The sequence below is a fragment of the Hyposmocoma kahamanoa genome, unplaced genomic scaffold (genome assembly GCF_003589595.1).
Source record: "Hyposmocoma kahamanoa isolate Upper Pololo Valley unplaced genomic scaffold, ASM358959v1 86, whole genome shotgun sequence".
Lineage (NCBI taxonomy): Eukaryota > Metazoa > Arthropoda > Insecta > Lepidoptera > Cosmopterigidae > Hyposmocoma > Hyposmocoma kahamanoa.
The window spans coordinates 6,300,751-6,318,569 of NW_020654289.1; the positions used below are offsets into that span (position 1 = coordinate 6,300,751).

The following is a 17,819-nucleotide window of genomic DNA, read 5'->3' on the forward strand; positions in this document are numbered from 1 at the left end:
GTGAAATCCAATAAATCGGATTTATCTCCTAATTTGCCACCCTTCTATGATAAAAAGCTGATCTCAAAAGTTTGTGGTATTACATCTATTTGCCAAGTTTTATTGAAAGAGAAAGTAGGTGAAATCCAATAAATCGGATTTATCTCCTAATTTGCCACCCTTAGAAATGGAATATTAGTAATCGGACTAAAGTAGTGGAGGATTAAACGCCCCAAATTTACCACCGTTAAGGCTTACAGTTATGCGTAATCCTAGCTGGATTATTTTTTGGACGAAGTGTTTTGTAGAATTTATTTTTTATGTTCCATCAAACCATCGCTGTATCAACGCTATGCTAATATTATGGGTATATTTTTACTGCCCAACATATTTTGTTATTAAAACAATAATCTTTTTACATCGCTTTTACGATTCGATCTAGACGCAGAAATAACATTTGTATGCAGTTGAACTAACATGTTTTATGATCAGCCTGAGTTGGTCTTCCACATTTCTTTCTTCGTTTTTTTAAATGGATTTGTAGTTACAGGAGTCGGGGATCTTCATAAAATTGTTGAGCTTATGGGATTAGCCGAGATACCCAGTTGAAAAGTCGTAAATTAGAAATAATGTTTCTTAGAGACTAGTTATCGACGATTTAACCAAGTTTTGATGGAAAATTCCAACGTACTAGATATAAAACATCTTAGGCTAAAAAAAACTGTATGTATTGTTTTCACATGTTCAGTTACTATAGTATCGTGAAACGTATTCCAATTGAAACAACAGAATTAGTAGCAAAGGGTAGCTTCTCTTGAAATGAATTCTCATATTCACGACATATTTTTTATTTACCAAGCCAGTTTATAAATTTCCAAAACGTCGTACCATTGCAGACGCATTTGAATGTTGGATTATGATGCATAAATTCTGAAGCGGTTTGTCTGAGAACACGAATGAGGTTCAATTAATCCAAAGTGATACGATTTAGAAAATGGTGATTACTAACAGTGTTGAAAAGGAAGTTGGACGTTTTGATACAGTCGGCTTACAAAAAAATCTCTTTGTAAATATGCGATCCCTTATTTATCCAGTTATATTACTTACTTCTCTAAGTTTATTGAATATAATTCAAAACTAGAATTCTGAATGATCTCAGTACAGAGTACTAAAAAAACCGACCTCAAAAGTACGTGGAATTACATATAATTACCAAGTTTTATTGAAATCGGTTACCGGAAAGTGCGCAAACCCGGCTTCATCCCCTAGTTCGCCACTATACGGGACTTGACACAGGCGATAATAAAAATCGGTTCTTACTACTCAAGGTGTATTGAGAGAGAAAAACGCCTTGAATTGGAGAATAACAAAATCAACCATTAAAATAATTGCTCCTTATAATCAAATTTAGGCGCTTTTTATAAAAATGAATCTTCATGCGTGAACAGCCACCCTTATGATTTTCTTCAAATTTAAACGGAACCACTATGGAGGTACCCTCTTTCCAACAAAAAAAGAATCATGAGAATCAAATCGAATTGGAACCTCCTCCTTTTTTTGAAGTCGGTTAAATTTCTAAACATAGAACTATAATATATGATCCTTCCAAACTGTATTTTTCAAATTTTTTTCGGAAAATCACTTAACAATAGTCTTGTGTTGGATAGATCCAACGCTGAAAGCACTACACCGTTGCGAATTTGTGGCCTAAGGGCGTCTTTAAATTAAACGCTCACACAAGCGCTACTTACAATCTCATGTAGCTTTCTTATACTAAGGGTACGAAGTATGTTTAAAAAAAAAAGAAAAAAAAAATCACTAACTCATCTTGTTAAACGAAGACAAATCGAGGTTCAGTGAACTAATCAAAAGTGTTTAATCTTTCCGTGTGTCTATCTTAAAACTTAAATAGTACCAAGATGTTAGGGCGTCGCAATTAAAAGTGCAATAAATTAAAATTAAGAAATGTTTGTTAAAAAGAACATTATTTTTAAAAGAAAGCCTAATATAATTTAAAAATGAATAATAAAAATAAAAATTTCAAGACGTTAAAAACTAAAAACAAACATCTGCAACAAGCACAGAAACATTCGTAAGGTCCACTAGTTAGTTCCGTGACTTAGTTGGTATAGCGTCTGGCACGGTTTGCAGGAAGACGTTGGTTCGAATCCAGCCGGATTGAAGGAATTGTTTCTTAGTGTTCGATCTTTGTATTAATAATTTTAAAAATCTATTTATATTCTAGATACCAGTCATAAAAACCACCGGACTGGTAGGTAGTTCAGATAGCTGAATGGCGCGACAAAAATTAAGTTACTTTATTCTTACCATAAATCAGTATTGTAGCTCTTTCACCAAGCAACTATTAAGTAATCTGTGCTTTCAGTGGGAAGACAACAAGCTGAGTTGACGTCGGATGCCATAATAGCAAATAACGCACACTGTTATTTTCATTATTTATTTGTTACAAATATTTATTTCAATTACTTATTTGGTCGTACTATTTGTAAAATTAGATATGAAAGTGCTTTCCAATTTATTTTATGTTTTAGATAAACTGTGTTCACTAGTATGACACAAATACAGATTGAATACAACAGGAATTTCATTTATAATTAAAGATCTAATAAACGACTAGGAGGGAAATTGTTCATTTAAATTATTAATGTTATAAAATGTGAATAGTGCATCTAAAGTAACCTATTCAAACGTAGTGTGAAGAAGCATTTGGCCAGACCGGCAAAATGATAGTGACGGAGTGAAGATATTTGTGTTTTCCATCCGTTACTCTCATCTCTGGACTGTATTCGCACTTTCCATCAGGCGCGGTGCAGTCATTTTGCCGAGTCACAATAAAAAAAAAAAAAAAAAAATTCAATATGTAAGTGCATGTGCGGATTTGAATATATAAGTGTAACTGTAAGTGGAAATATGTTTTGGTGTAATAAATCAAAGTATATTTAGAAAGGCTACGAAGAAGAGTATATGGGGTATATGAAAACTAATATTAATAGTAAATTTCAACAAATTAGATAGATTTTTGTAACGAGGTATGTGCTGCATGTAAATTGCTTTGAATTTGTGTTTGAATGGTTTTAATCGTAATGTATTTATAAAAATGTCTACGTGCTTTTTACTGCATATTTAAACGCTTTTGTATTATATTGTAACACATTAATATCATAATGATTACGTCTGAGTGTAGAATTACGTTTTTAAATAGCTTAACTGTAAGAGGCAACCAAGAAAAAAGACATTCAATTTCTATTAACAAATGTCAAAAAGAGTGAAAAATCACACGTAAGCCTCCTAAAATTATGCAAACGTTACTTCTAACAACGTTCACACGAGTCTCCGAAAAACGATAACAGAAACTATCAAAATGAACTGCACACAGGTTCGGGTTAATAGACTCTAAACACGCTATTAAAATCCCATCTTTTATAAAAACGCCACTAAATACAACCGTAGACACATGGTCTTGCTTAGATGTTAGGGTTCAAAATTGAAAATAGACTGCTTTTATAATAGCAGATAATACACCAAACCACACTCGTAACCCCAGTGACACGTAGAAGATAAATCAAGCAGCATTAACTACCGACATAATTCAGCTTATCTATCACATAACTAGGAAATAAAATTATAATACGAATGTCAGGGTGGTAATTGCTGAATATTTTATGGGTACTAAAGTTTTATTTGTTTTCGTTAAGTAATTTGTTAATTTTTTACACTATCATCATTATCTATAAATTGTGTTCACTTTATATGTATGTGTAAGTTATTTTTTTGTGGATAGGTGTATACTCCAAGCATTCGTATGAAGCGTTCCGCTTCCACTTTAAGGCTGCCTTCCACCAGATATGTGCGGTGCGAAAATGTGTAGCGGCGCTGTGAAACGGTGTAATGTTTTCCACCAAACGAACTCGCGACGTTGCGAACTCTTTTTAGCTATGCGCGGGCGGGGTACGGTGTGGTGGGATCAGCGGTGGCAATATCTCAGTGTCAGTCAGTATCATACTTTCAGTAGCTCTAGTTTCCTACACCGTTTTGCACACATCTCTCGCACACATTTCTCGCTATTTTGTATGTACAAATACTTAGCTCCGCTAACCCTTTTCGACCGGAGCTGCGCTAAGCGAGGCTAGGAAGATGTAGTAATTCTATTGGTGGATTCTTTCCTCGCACACTGCTTCGGTACGTCGCACATCTCTGGTGGAAAAGCAGCCTAGTATGGCGAACGGCTATGGACTGAAATTCCCTGCTTGCAAACTTATTCCCTGAACGGTATAACATGGGCCTTTTCAAGGTGAGAGTGAATGGGTATTGTTTAGGTGTGCATGCTCCATCGTCGACCTCATCGTCACTTTCTATCAGGTGCGATGGAGGTCAAATGCGCATTAATTTTTTAATAATAATAAATAAAATTGCGACTTGTTCTATTTTACCATCAACATCGTAATCAAAGTATTATATGCGTCCTGCTACTAAAAAGGAAGGAGATGGTTTAGGCGATAGTCCGCCATGCTTCATACATTTTGCAGGGGTTGTCAACCTTTTTCAACAAGCAGGTTTCATCACGATGTTTTCCTCTACCGCTTTCGAGACGTTTTTTTATTAAATCAAGTGACGAGAGGAAAAAGTCGTGCACCTGATGGCAAGCTACACTGTCTATAACAGTTGCAGTGGCCACATAGGGCTTTAAATAGCAAACATCTGAGGGGCACTGCGACAGCGCCCGTCACCCTGAGACATAAGTTGACAAGTCCCCTATGCCTGTAATTTCACCAGTACCCTTACCCTTCAAAACCGGAATACAGTAGTGCTGATATTACTGCTTGGCGGCGGAAATAGATAAGGTGGCAGTACTTCCCTGGACGAACTCTTTCACATGTACCTCTACCGTTACTCAACACTTAGAATGTAGCAATGGAAACTTAATGACACTTATATTGTACTATCGCGCTATTTTCGTATATTAGGGTCTCCTAGGTAAAATTTATCAACAGCCGTCCTTATCCTGATTAAACAGTCTCATTGCAACTAACTAAAAAATACGAAAGGTAATGGGAATGGATTTCAGATCAGAAAAACACGCATAACTCATAGAGCATCTTAGTATAGTACTTCCCTGGACGAACTCTTTCACAAGGAGCTCTACTGCTACCATAAATATAAAGCTACTAAAGACTCACAAACGTACGCAACTTAAAAATTAAAGTAATAGTAATATATGCTATCATAGGGACACAATTACAACTTATTTTAGTTATGAGAGTAAAAAGAGGTAATAGAGTTGGTCCAGGGCAGTATTGCCACCTTACCTATTTCTGCCGCCAAGCAGTAATAATAATTATTTATTTGTTTGTAAAAATACAGGTTATATAGAAGCTGATATGTACAAAAAAGTATAAGGTTCACTGTGGCCAATATCGAAGGTATATTATGCAATTACTCACCTTAGGTTAGTTAGGACCTGACACCTGACTTATTCGGGCATGCTCCTATGGGATAGAGTGCCCTTCCCGTATAACCAAGAGGTTGATAGGGATGGTCACTATAAACAAAACTTATGTAGAAAGATATGGGACTGATGTATCAGGGTGACGGGCGCAGTGACAGTACCAGTGACAGTGACAGTGCCAATCAGATCAAAGCGATTTACCGGTTTACCGATGACCCTGAGTGGCACTGCAACTGTTATGGACAGGAGTGTCGCTTACCACCAGACATCCCATCTGCCGTCTACTAACGAAAACGCGGCTAAGTGACAAATGGTCAAATAACCATTTTAAATGACAAAAAATAGAGCATAAATTTCTCTTTTAAAAACAGTTAAAATTAGTTAACGTGTTCGACTTATTGGAACTTACCTTAACGATGCATAGCTGAAATAACATCAAACAATTTCAATATTCTAAAACTGGGTTATGGTTTTTTATGATATCTCAAAGAAATATTTTGTCGTTTAGCCGCGTTTTGGTTAGCGGACGGCAGTCATCGTATGGTATCATAAAAAAGACACGACATAAAGAAGACACGACATAAAAAAGACACAACATAGGTAACAAGTTGTTTTCTTATCCGGGAGTCAAATTGCTTGTGTGTATAGGTGGGTGATAAATAACGTCACGATGAAAAAATCACGATGATCCGCCGTCAAACAGTATCACCGTGACTCGTTCTGAAGGAACGACGTTCCAAAGTCACATAGGTGTTCCTCCGTTCCAATAGCTATCCCCGTCGCTCACATCACGACATACGTATTTGATATAATGCGCGATCTCCGTTCCGTGGTGACTGAGCGCGCCACTCGTTGTAGTTCTTTTCAAATCGGGCCGTTTCGGCGATGGGAGTGAATGAAATAGGATGACTTTCTTTGCTCACTTACAAGGGCGCACCTACGGGTGCTTATTACTACTAGAAAAGGCGGATGAAAAAAATCTGCAGCAGTTATTATAAACCTATTTATCAACAAAGTAAAATATTTTTGTATACTTGTTTTATTATAGGAAGAATTGGTATTTTATATTTATGTATAATCTACTTTGTGCATTCTACTAGAAATATAATTACATTACACTTTATTGCTATTTTTAACAATGCAAAGATTCGCATTAAATAACTAACAAACAAAATTACATTAAATAGAAAATCAACTTTTTGAATGGAATTGAAACTTATTACAAAGGGAGTAAAAACTTAAATCATTCTATAAAAAACGGCTATAAGTATTAGAAAGAAGCCGCTGGCTAAAACCGTATATCGTGATGTAAGTTATAGGCGTGACAAGGTCACGGACCTAACAGTCGTGACAAAATCACGATGATTTATCACTGTGATTTTTTTGGAACCGGAACGACAGTCACGGCGATAGAAATGTAACGCTATTCCCCATGTCTACTTGTGTGTTAAAGAATGTATGCCCTTGTATAATGTAGGTAGTGCTTGATTATTTGTTTTGAACGCGTAAGATCATAATTTTACACTTGTGATGAAATTTTTTAACTTGCGTAGCATTTGGCAAACGTATGATGTCATTGATAGCTCTGATTCATTTTTTGTTTAATGGTGTTTAACAGGGACATTTTATGAGATAAGGTATTTTGTGTTGGTATGATGTCAGTAAGGTATTGAAAAACCTTGAGAATTAGGTATATTGTAAGCTTATCGTAAAACACTCGATGGAAGCATTGTGTTTTAAAATTATGTTTTCGGAATCGTAGGTATATTAAACAATTGCTTGACGCATTCATGTAGTAGAGTTCTTTCGAGGTTTTCGCGATTATTACACTTTGGAAGTTAAAGTAATATTTCCGATCTAAATTGCGTATATTTGTTTTTTCAAAGAAACCAATGTTTCGGGTCTTTTACGAGCCCCATGGTTAAATAAGTTCGTTTCTAGCATTTTAATGTAATCCACGCTTCTAATTTTTTTTATGACGTCAAGTGATGAGATGAACAAGTCGTGTTGCAGAGCTTTAAATCGCAAAGACCTGAGACATAAGTTATGTTGACAAGTCCCACGTGCCTATAATTTTACCAGCTCTTTACCATTTAAAACCAGAAAGCAATAAATAATACTCACATTACTTAGCGACAGAAATAGGTAAGGCAGTACTTCCCTGGACGAACTCATTCACAAGCAGTTCTACTGCTACTGAATCTATTAGGATGATGGTAATGATCGACATTTTAAGGGTAGTGTTTTTTTAAATTTAAAATAATTTTTAAACATGTATAAGGGAAGTGTGTTTTTAAATTTAAAATAATTTTTAAACATGTATTAATAGTGATTAGTTTACTTGACAGATATAATGCTCAAAAATCATTGTGTTGTAGTAAGTTTATTATAAAAGCTATTATGATTGTTACAAAAATAACTTAAACTAAAATTTCTTTAAATCTCCAGTAACGAACACCAAAAAACCATGTCATCGACACACACTAATGATGAACACCCAGTAATTGACACTTACCAATAAGAAACATGTTACTACGATAGAAAATTTTGTCCTAAATCTTATTAGAAATTAATTTTAAAAAAGATGTGGGACACTTGTGCTTGTTGGTCACTGGCGGCATCACATTAATAAGTTAATAAAATCTTATACGAAATAGGTGTTGAATTTGGTACTATACAATACTAATTTTTATGGTAATAATAGCTATTTGTATAATTAAAGAAAATTATATCTTTCATAAATTATTTCTCTCTTGTTATACAACTGAATAGTTATTCGTTATGCAAGACTCCAAAGTTGTTGACGCGAGATCTTGTATTATAGAAGAGGTTCAAAAATAGAATCCTGACCGCACCGAAGGTTTCAGGGCACGAGACGCTGACAAACGACAAAACAATTTTGCTGCCGAGCGAAACACTCAACTTTTCACCTCACTATACCGAGGAAAATGGTAGACGAAAGAAAAACAGTTGAACTATAACAAATAAGTTTTAATAAACAAAATTAGTTATCGTTGTCAATTTAATGTCAACAATAATAAGAATAAAATACACCAAGGGTTTTTGCATTACATAAATAAGTAATTTACAACAAATCGCGTAGTTGAACGTGGCATTATATTTTTTTCATCGAAAGAAAAAGTTAGGTGCAACACAGTCCACCGTCAAGTTTTAATTTCAAAAACGCTTTTGCGCGCAGATTTTCAACGAGAAACAAAACCTTTCCGAGCGAGTGAGGAGAAAAATACCTTAAATCGCACATTTTAAAGATTTTAAACGACGTAGGGTTTAAAATAAAACTGTAAGAATTTCAGTAACCGAATAAAAGGTTGTTGAAAGTGTACATATAAAATAAAAGTAAATCTGGGCTTAAACTGTAATTTGTCTCCAGCCAGCAAAATCGATTGTCTGACTAATCGATATGGTAATCGATTCGTGACGATAGATTACATTGATCGATGAATTGTATTGTTTAAGGGTTAAGTGGTAATTGAACGGTGTTAATACATTCAAATTGATTTAGATAATGTTTGTAAATGTTACTGAATGTTATTGTTTTCTGTAAGTCATTGATTACTCAGACAGTTGGTGATAATCGATTTACAAAGTAAGCACAAGCAGGTACATATTTTTCACGTGGTTTAATGGGATTTTTTTTAAAGATATTCGAAAAAATATTCTAAAAAAGAGGAGACTTCCAATTATGTCATATTGTAGCCGTGGTAGCCTAATAGGTAGCAGGTTAAACCTACTGCCTCTCGAGCAGAGTGTCGTAGATTCTAATTTAGGCTTGCACCTCTGTGGTTTTCGGGATTTATTTGCGATATTTAATTTGTTTACTATGAGCTTTTTGGTGACGTAAAACTTTCTAACCAACTATGCCAAAGAATTGTAAAACCTCATTATCTCAGAGTATAATTCGCAATGGCACCAAAGATCTATAATAAATTGCCATTAAAATTAAGGCAGAGTGACAATTTCGCAGAATTTAAAGGCAGATTATTTTATTGAAAAACCATTCTATGCAGTGAAGGAATTTTATTTATTAGTTTATAACACATGAACATAAACGTGACTGTGTGTTATTAATATTTACATCGATTATTTTAATTACTTAAATGACTTTTGTTTTGGTGTCCTGACAATTATACATTTTAGGTCTTGCGCGGTTTTATTCTAATCCCAGTTCCCGCCGAGGCTTGTATAGTGCTTTTCTCAAACAATGTGAGGAAATACTAAAAGATAAAAAATAAGTAGATGTATAATAAGTAAAAAAACATTAAAAGTAAAATTTAACGTGTCAGGACAATTTGCTAAAAGAATATGTTGTTATTTTTCTAGGCACATATTAATAGTCTGTAGGTAGTATGTAGTCTGCTGAACTTATCTTGATGTGATTCACGAGATCCTCTGTTGCATTAAAGTTTACTTTGCTCATGACCAGCAACAAGATTTTCATGGCTAATATTACCTCTTGTTTTAAATTATGCGGAGCACAATCAATTACTATATTTCCGTTTGCGCTCTCCTCACTAAAACTATTTTTTTGACGAAAATACAAAAAACATGAAAAAGCAGAAAATAATACCAAAGCACTTTAGTTTATTTTACGGCCATTTCTATTTTGTTAAAAGTAAGCAGTACAGGAAGGTATTTTCTATTGACGGAATCTCGAACACTGGGCAGTTGGCTGTATGAATTTTTCTTTTGCCTGTTTACGTAGTTCATTTTTAGTATATAGATTTAAACGTTTAGAGAAGTGGACAGTAACGGATTTTCATACTTACTTTGCTGGCATTGGCTGGGAATAAGTCGCACGGACCATAAATGACAAACTTTCCGAGTTCGTTTTTTGAAAGTAATGCAAACATTTCCGAGCATGTTTGAGAAAAGAAACTTTTCAAAACTTTTTATTTTTTTTATTCTATTCATTCGGATGATATTAGAGATCCCTAACAATCAAATAAAGCCAAGTTAAAACCCAAATCTGCACCGGTCTCATAGGGTCAACTCATACTGGTGCAGAGTCGAAGCGTCTCGTCGCGTCCTGTTTTTCAACTACAAAGCCTGGCGACGCGCGACGACCCTCGCATTAGTGCGTCCGGATCACAGTGTGGTCGACGTTTGACGCCTCACTGCACTCAAGTAACGTACGTCAACGCTTGACTCCATATTTGCATAACACAAATTTGTACCTTAATATTGGGAAAATAGAGATGAATCTAATATAACAAAAAATAAATATTATATAATAGGCGAAAAACATGACGCGTCGCGACGCTTCGACTCAGCGCCAGTGTAAATTGAGCCATAGAGGAACTCGTAAGGTCTGCTGAATCAATCCGTAGCTGGGTTGGTAAAAGCGATAGCCACGGTGAGACAGCAAACGCTGGTTCGACCGGACTCGGATTGAAGGAATTTTACTTTGTATTTGTTTGATAATTGTATCAATAATATAACAAACATGTGGAGTATTTTCTAAAAAAAAAATCTAAAAAATTATTAGACATAATACGACACATTTGGTCATATTGAGTTATATGACCCAAAAGTGTCGCTTATCCCATTTTGCCTTTCAAGCGTCGATAGTAATAATTGGACGCTAATTCCAAACATATTGATATATAAGAACCCCACATGTCTCAAAATGAAAACCCGCTTTTATGCTAGCTTCTATGCCAAAATGTTTGCGTTATTTTCGCATGCTCCATTAAAGATGAGTGCCAATCGATGATTGTAAAATAAGTCAATGTGATGTGAGCAGCCACTTTAAGGGTGCTATTTTGATTAGAATGTAAGGCACAAAGAAAAGACGTTATTAAAAGCTACTCAAATCTTTTATCGAGCCTAAAGTGCATTATTTTGTCTCTGTTAAGTGCAAGTGTTTCTTGATGATCTTTCTCTCAAGTGACGATACGATAAAAGTAGGTACTTCGACTGTTACAGGTTTATATACTGCGATTTTACGAACACCTTCCTGCAATTCTGAAAAGTATTACAAACGACGAAATGTTTTTTTTTTAATAATATTAAGTGACGGGACAAACAAGTCGTGCGCCTGATGGTAAACTACACGCCTGTCCATAACAGTCGCAGTGCCACTCAGAGCTTTAGATCGCAAAGATCTGAAGGGCTTTGCCACTGTCACTGCGTTTGTCACCCTGAGACATAAGTTGACAAGTCCCATGTGCCTGTAATTTCACCAGCACCCTTGCCCTTCAAGACCGAAACACAGTAAAGCTGACATTACTGCTCGGCGGCAGAAATAGGTAAGGTGGCAGTACTTTCCTGGACGAACTCTTTCACAAGGAGCTCTACTGCTACTAAGTAATGTTTTATATCCGCCTAAAATTCCTTAGATTCATAATAAATAAATAATAGATATATAAATATAATAAGATAATAATAGATATAAGAGAATAATAGATATATATAATAAGGTGTACTGGCTGTGCCCCACATATCTTTGTGATTTTAAGCTCTGAATGGCACTGCAACTGTTATGGACCGGCGTGTCGCTTACTACCAGGTGTACAACATATTCCTCCCGCCATTTGGTCAGTGTGTATTAAGGAATAAATAAAATAGATATAAAATAAATTACCAAACAGTGACCATTAGAAGCCCGAAGTCAATAGATGAGGGCTTTATTATTAAACTCGAGTTATCTCGAGTTTTCTATTTTTGTACCGTCCGTGATACATACAATGTTTATAAGCACATTTGCGAGGAAATAAATGCAATATAAATATGGTTCACAATTTAGCAATTATGGATTTGGCGGGTATTTTTTTTTTCCAAAGATAACACACTCGAACTAAAATTTTGTAAAAAGCAAACACGCATACAGCCATGATGAATTTTAAAAACAAATTTTCAAAATTTTTATACAGAAAATAATGAAAATCAACTGTAAGAAATTCCTAATAATAAGTATTTAAGTAGTATGTGGCTGAATTGCAATTAAATTTCTGTTTAGATAACATTTTAAGCGAATGTTTTAATTTTGAACTTAAGTAACCTCCTTGCTTGTCTTGAACCTGACCTATATATGCAAGTATGTCGTGCAAAAAATTAAAAAGAAGCTTACCGGCCATGGTTGTAATAAGACTGTAATAGAAAGAAAAAAGTCCCGTGGGCTTTATTTGGGGCATTATAGTTAAGTTAGCAACTAACCAATCATACCATTTACGAGCAAGTGTCATGAAAAAAGTATTATACTTTATATTAGCGAGCATCGTAATTTATCTCTAGGCATTAAATTTGTGACGTTAATAATATGAAATAAATAATTATATTTTGTATATTTGGCACAAATGAACATTATATTGTGTTTTATACAGATTTATTAAATATCTTGAAATTTTTAAGGCTATACAATAAAATATATTCTCAGTCAAAGGCTAAACACAGCATTCTACGTGTACCACTTTCTGAATCAACATAAAGTTTTATAGTAGACTGTATTGTTGAATGTCCTAAGCATTTTGATTTATATTTCCTTCGTCTAACAATGAAAACATTAAGCCTTACTCCACGACTACTGCAACAAGATCCGTGACAAGTGACATATAAAAACAAGGTAACGACATTACCACTTATTAACATTACTATTCAAAAACGCAGATCAAAACAATATTCACCTAGAAAATTATTAAAAAATCAATTTTTGCTTTAAATAGTTATTTTCAAAATGAGTTAAAGGTGGTTTTCCACCGGCGAGGCGAGACGAAACGAAGAGAGACGAGAATTGAAATCTCGCCGGCCTATTTCCACCAAAAACTCGCGCTGTGATTGTCGATAGTGAAGATTCAGTGCTGTTTAGTTCATCTAGCGATAAATACGCGGCTGAAGTAACATGTCCCTTAAATTATTATTATTAAATATGTTAACGGAAGAAGAATCAGATGAAACCATATTTTTAAAATCTCAAGTCGTACGTACCCCACAATCTCGCAATTGATGTTAATAGCCATCGCGAGACTGAGAAATCCTGTTTCCATTGGGCTAGGAGAGAATTTCGTATGACAAATTTCAATCCTCGTTTCGCCTCGCTGGTGAAAAACTACCTTGAGGAGCACTATTTTATCTATTGTTGCATCTATTTTATATATTATATTATGAAATGTATATTTAGCTAAGTATTTATATATTGTTTTTAATAATTTAATGTTATTGATATTGTTTTTTACTACATAATTTTTGTTTGTTGGGCCCGTCCTGTATGTAGGTCTGCAGGAAGAAATTTATATTAAAAATAAGCAGTACCTTTGTTTGTGCTTTCCTTTTTGCTAAAAGTGATTTGTGTTTTCCTGAGCAATAAATGATGAAATAAATAAACGCATTATAATGATTTCACTTGCTTAGAAATGTACTATTACTCTGCATATATCTTTAACATAGTTTCACAGACCTTTTTATAGAAGCCGTTGAATTACGAACAGGCCCAGAAGAAAGTTATCGATTATCGACACGCGTGCCCACGCGCATGCAAACTTGATTATTCGATTTAATCGACATAATGATGGTTTAACTCGATTATTCGATGGTTTCGTCAATCGTTGCAGTGGGCGTTATGGGACCTTAATTTTTTATCGTCGTCATCGTGGATTTGGCAATAAATGATATGACAATGCAGATTTTCTTACATTATCATACAATGCTCGTTTCTGTAGCTCCAGGTACTATTGCACTAAGCAATGTTTTTTCTTCCTAACGATGTAATGATGTCCTTATACTTAAGTGACTAAGTATAATTAAGTATCAATAGGTATTTTTGTTTCTTCTAAGTTAATTTCCGAAGGTATAAACACACTAAATTACATTTTATTAAAGTCTTAATCATTTAGGAAATATAATTTAAAATTCAATGATATCGTGTTATATACGTATCTCTACTACAGTATGTCTTTTTTTAAACTGTCATTGCACTTTTTGTGCAATGACAGTTCATTGCACAAAAAGTGTTGCCCGATTGCAAGCAGCTAGTGATTGCAGTCGATAAATATTCTATCGATTATCGACAATGTTGCGGCACGCCTATATGATAAATAGCCATACTTGTTTCATTTGAATAATCATGGGCCCATTATTTGTTTAGCTAATGAGCATAGGTTCATTTACATTGTCAATTTTTGTAAGTTCATACATACACTGCATTTAAAACTAATGTCTATGAAAAATACAAAAAGAACACGTATTTTAAAGTTTTTCATTTTAAATAAAAAATGTACATGTATAAAAATTGATTTTGATGCTAGTAGGTAACCTATCAACACAAGAATAATAACAGACAAGAATAGTAATCATTAGAACGTCAACGTTCACAATATAGACATTTTTGGCAAAATTTCACATTATTTCACAATTTATCTATAAAAGTGTCGACAATAACTATAAGACTATTTAAAATTTTATGAAAACTGGCAACCCTGCAAATGTCATTTTACTCCATCTTCAAAAAAGACAGACTATGATGTCATGCTACCGACCACTAACTAAAACACGGCTATGTGACAAAACAAATTTTAGAATATTAAAATTGTTTAATGATATTTTGTTTTGTTGGGGTAAGTTCCGATATTTTGGAAACGTTAACTAATTTTAATTGTTATTAATAAACAATTTTGAGCTCTGTTTTATAGTTTTTAAAATGGGTATTTGACCACTTGTCACTCAGCCGCGTTATAGTTAGTGGACGGTAGAATGGTGGTCCGTCAAATAATCTGGGAATTTATAAACCCTAGCAAATTAAATGCCGGTCTCACAAGTCCAAGAGTCCGTGAAGAATTGGACGTCAAACATAGAGTCAAGTTGATTACACGCATGCGCAGTACGATACGGAAGAGTTAATCCGTTGAGATCCTTGTGAAGGCTAATATTATGATAGTCAAAGCGGAGAGAGGCGGTAGGTGCATGTAGGTATTTCTTAGTGCTTATAGGTTTAATAAGGTTTTAGAATTTGATCAAAACGCAGAAAGATGATTTCTATTCATTGGAAAAGATGAAAAGATTTCTATTTAGTAGCAGTAGAGTTTTTTAGTTTTTGACACCTTAACTATTTCTGCCGCCAAGCAGTAGTGCGCGTTACCGCTTTTCGGTTTTAGGTTAAGGGTGCTGGTGAAATTAGAGGCACATGGGACTTGTCACGGTGATGGGCGCAGTGGCAATGTCTCTCAGATCGTTGTGATCTAGAGCTCTAAGTTGCATTGCAACTGTTATGGACAGGCGTGTCGCTTTCCACCAGGTGTACGACTTGTTCGTCCCACCACTTGGTTTATAAAAAAAATGGAGTGATAAGAGCACGAGAAATGCCCATATAAGTACCTCAGAAACTCGAGAATGTGGATATGTGAGGACGTTACACAGAACTTAGGGCGTGAACGAACTTAAAATCCCCTTCTCTTGACTCCTTCAAACGTCGTGTTAAGGATCATATTAACTACTAAGTTTTTATCCCCATTCCTTAATTTTATTTTCTTTTGCATAGCGTTATACTCTTCTTTGTATATTTATCTTATTATTATTGCTATTTATTTTATTTTCATACAAAAGGATTTATGTATTCTTATAATGCATATACGAATATAATATTATTATTATTTGTTTATTTATTCTAATAATGTATGTATTTTCTTGTTATTGTTTATATATTTACTTTATTGATGAGTAGTGTATTTACTTATAACCACTTTCATTACAAGATTTTCTTCGGTTACACCCCCAACACCAACTGTTAAATTTCTATCCTAAGATTGCCTGGAAGAAATTGCTACTTAGCAATAAGGCATTATCTTACGCTGTGATACTTGCATTACTGTTTTGTTTTGTGATTTTAATTTTTAATGCGAAATGAAGCGGATGAAATGTAAAGAATATTTCATTCATTCATTAAAAATATAATTTTGCGCCATTTGCTAGTTCAACCTTGTAATGTTACACGAATTAATTTGAATATGGAAAACAAAGTCTGCCTCACTACATTGTAAACAAAATAAACCACTTTCATTCCATAGGAACCAGTTCAAAAAAGGAATATAATCACCTGTATCTTTATTTAGGTCACTACATTTGAAGCTCATACATCACTAGCACATGTCAGCTATACGTACATATTTTACTCTTAACCATGTTATAAGTGGATAGCAAGCGTTCCACAAGGCTCGGCTTTAGGACCTTTTCTATTATTAGTGTTATCGTTACCGTCGTTTATATCCATTAGACTATCTTGTTTTGGGTGATACATTATGTTGTGTCTTCTTTTGTTGGTTAATGTAGTTATATTCAAGGAGTGTAGGTCAGTCAAGAACACCAAATGCCTTTGTTTTGTAAGTTTTCTGTGATATACAATTTAATCATTATGGCGATAGTAATAATAAAATAAAATAAAATTAATCTAAATTCATCTTTTAGACCATGGGAGAGGCGAGAGTGGAAAATAGACAATAATATAATAATAGTACATTATTGCAGAGACCGGGAAGTAAGGGATTGTTGGACGAGTATGAGTTGCAAGGACGAACGCCAGCGAGACCGTGTATTAAACACGAGTCAAGCAATCCCCGTTCTCGCCGAGTTATGTATAGAATTTTTCTCAAACAATGTGAGGAAATAATAAAAGACTAAAGAGAGGAAGATGTATAATAGAAAAAGTAAAAAAATATAAATTAATATTAGAAGTAATATTTGACGTTTTAGGACAATTGCTAGAAGGAAATGTTATTGTTTTTCCAAGCACATTAATAAAAGTCTGCTAAACTTCGGATGATGTGTTTGAATGTGTATCTATTACAAAAAAGACGAAAAAGCAAAAGAATACCAAAATACTTTAGTTTAAATGTTATCGCCATTTTCTTTTTTTTTTAAGTAAGCGGTACAGATAGGTATTTTTAATTCTCGCAGTTATGAACACTGAGCAGGCTGTGTATGAGTTTTTCTTTTTCCTGTTTACATAGTGCATTATTAGTAGGTAGATTTAAAAGTTTAGAGAAGAGAACAGTGAAGGATTTTCACACTTACCTTGCAGGCCTTGGCCTGGCAAAAGTCGCACGGTCACAAATGACAAACTTTCTGTGTTCGTTTTTTGAAAGTAATGCAAACATTTCAGAGCATGTTTGGGAAATAATATGTCACAAGATACAATATAATGTATAAACAAGCTTCTCTTAACTAGGCTGAGAGTTTATTGAAGCTGGTCTTAAATAAAGCTTACTGCATTAACAAGTCATTTTAATTGCAAGTCGGCTCAGCTGCAATAATGCGCTAATCCGGCGAGATTGCGATGTCACATAAATCAATTTCTGCTTTATTGGTCCGCCGGCATTGTAAATTGGCACGTTAACACCAAGACAGGACCTCGTTGAGCTGATCTTAA

General features: G+C 34.3%; 1 protein-coding gene across 1 annotated transcript in view; it reads right to left on the bottom strand.

Annotated features, from left to right (window-relative positions):
* LOC113234739 overlaps positions 1–17,819 on the bottom strand; it is a 41,717-nt gene that overhangs the window by 3,059 nt on the left and 20,839 nt on the right. The window lies entirely within an intron of this gene.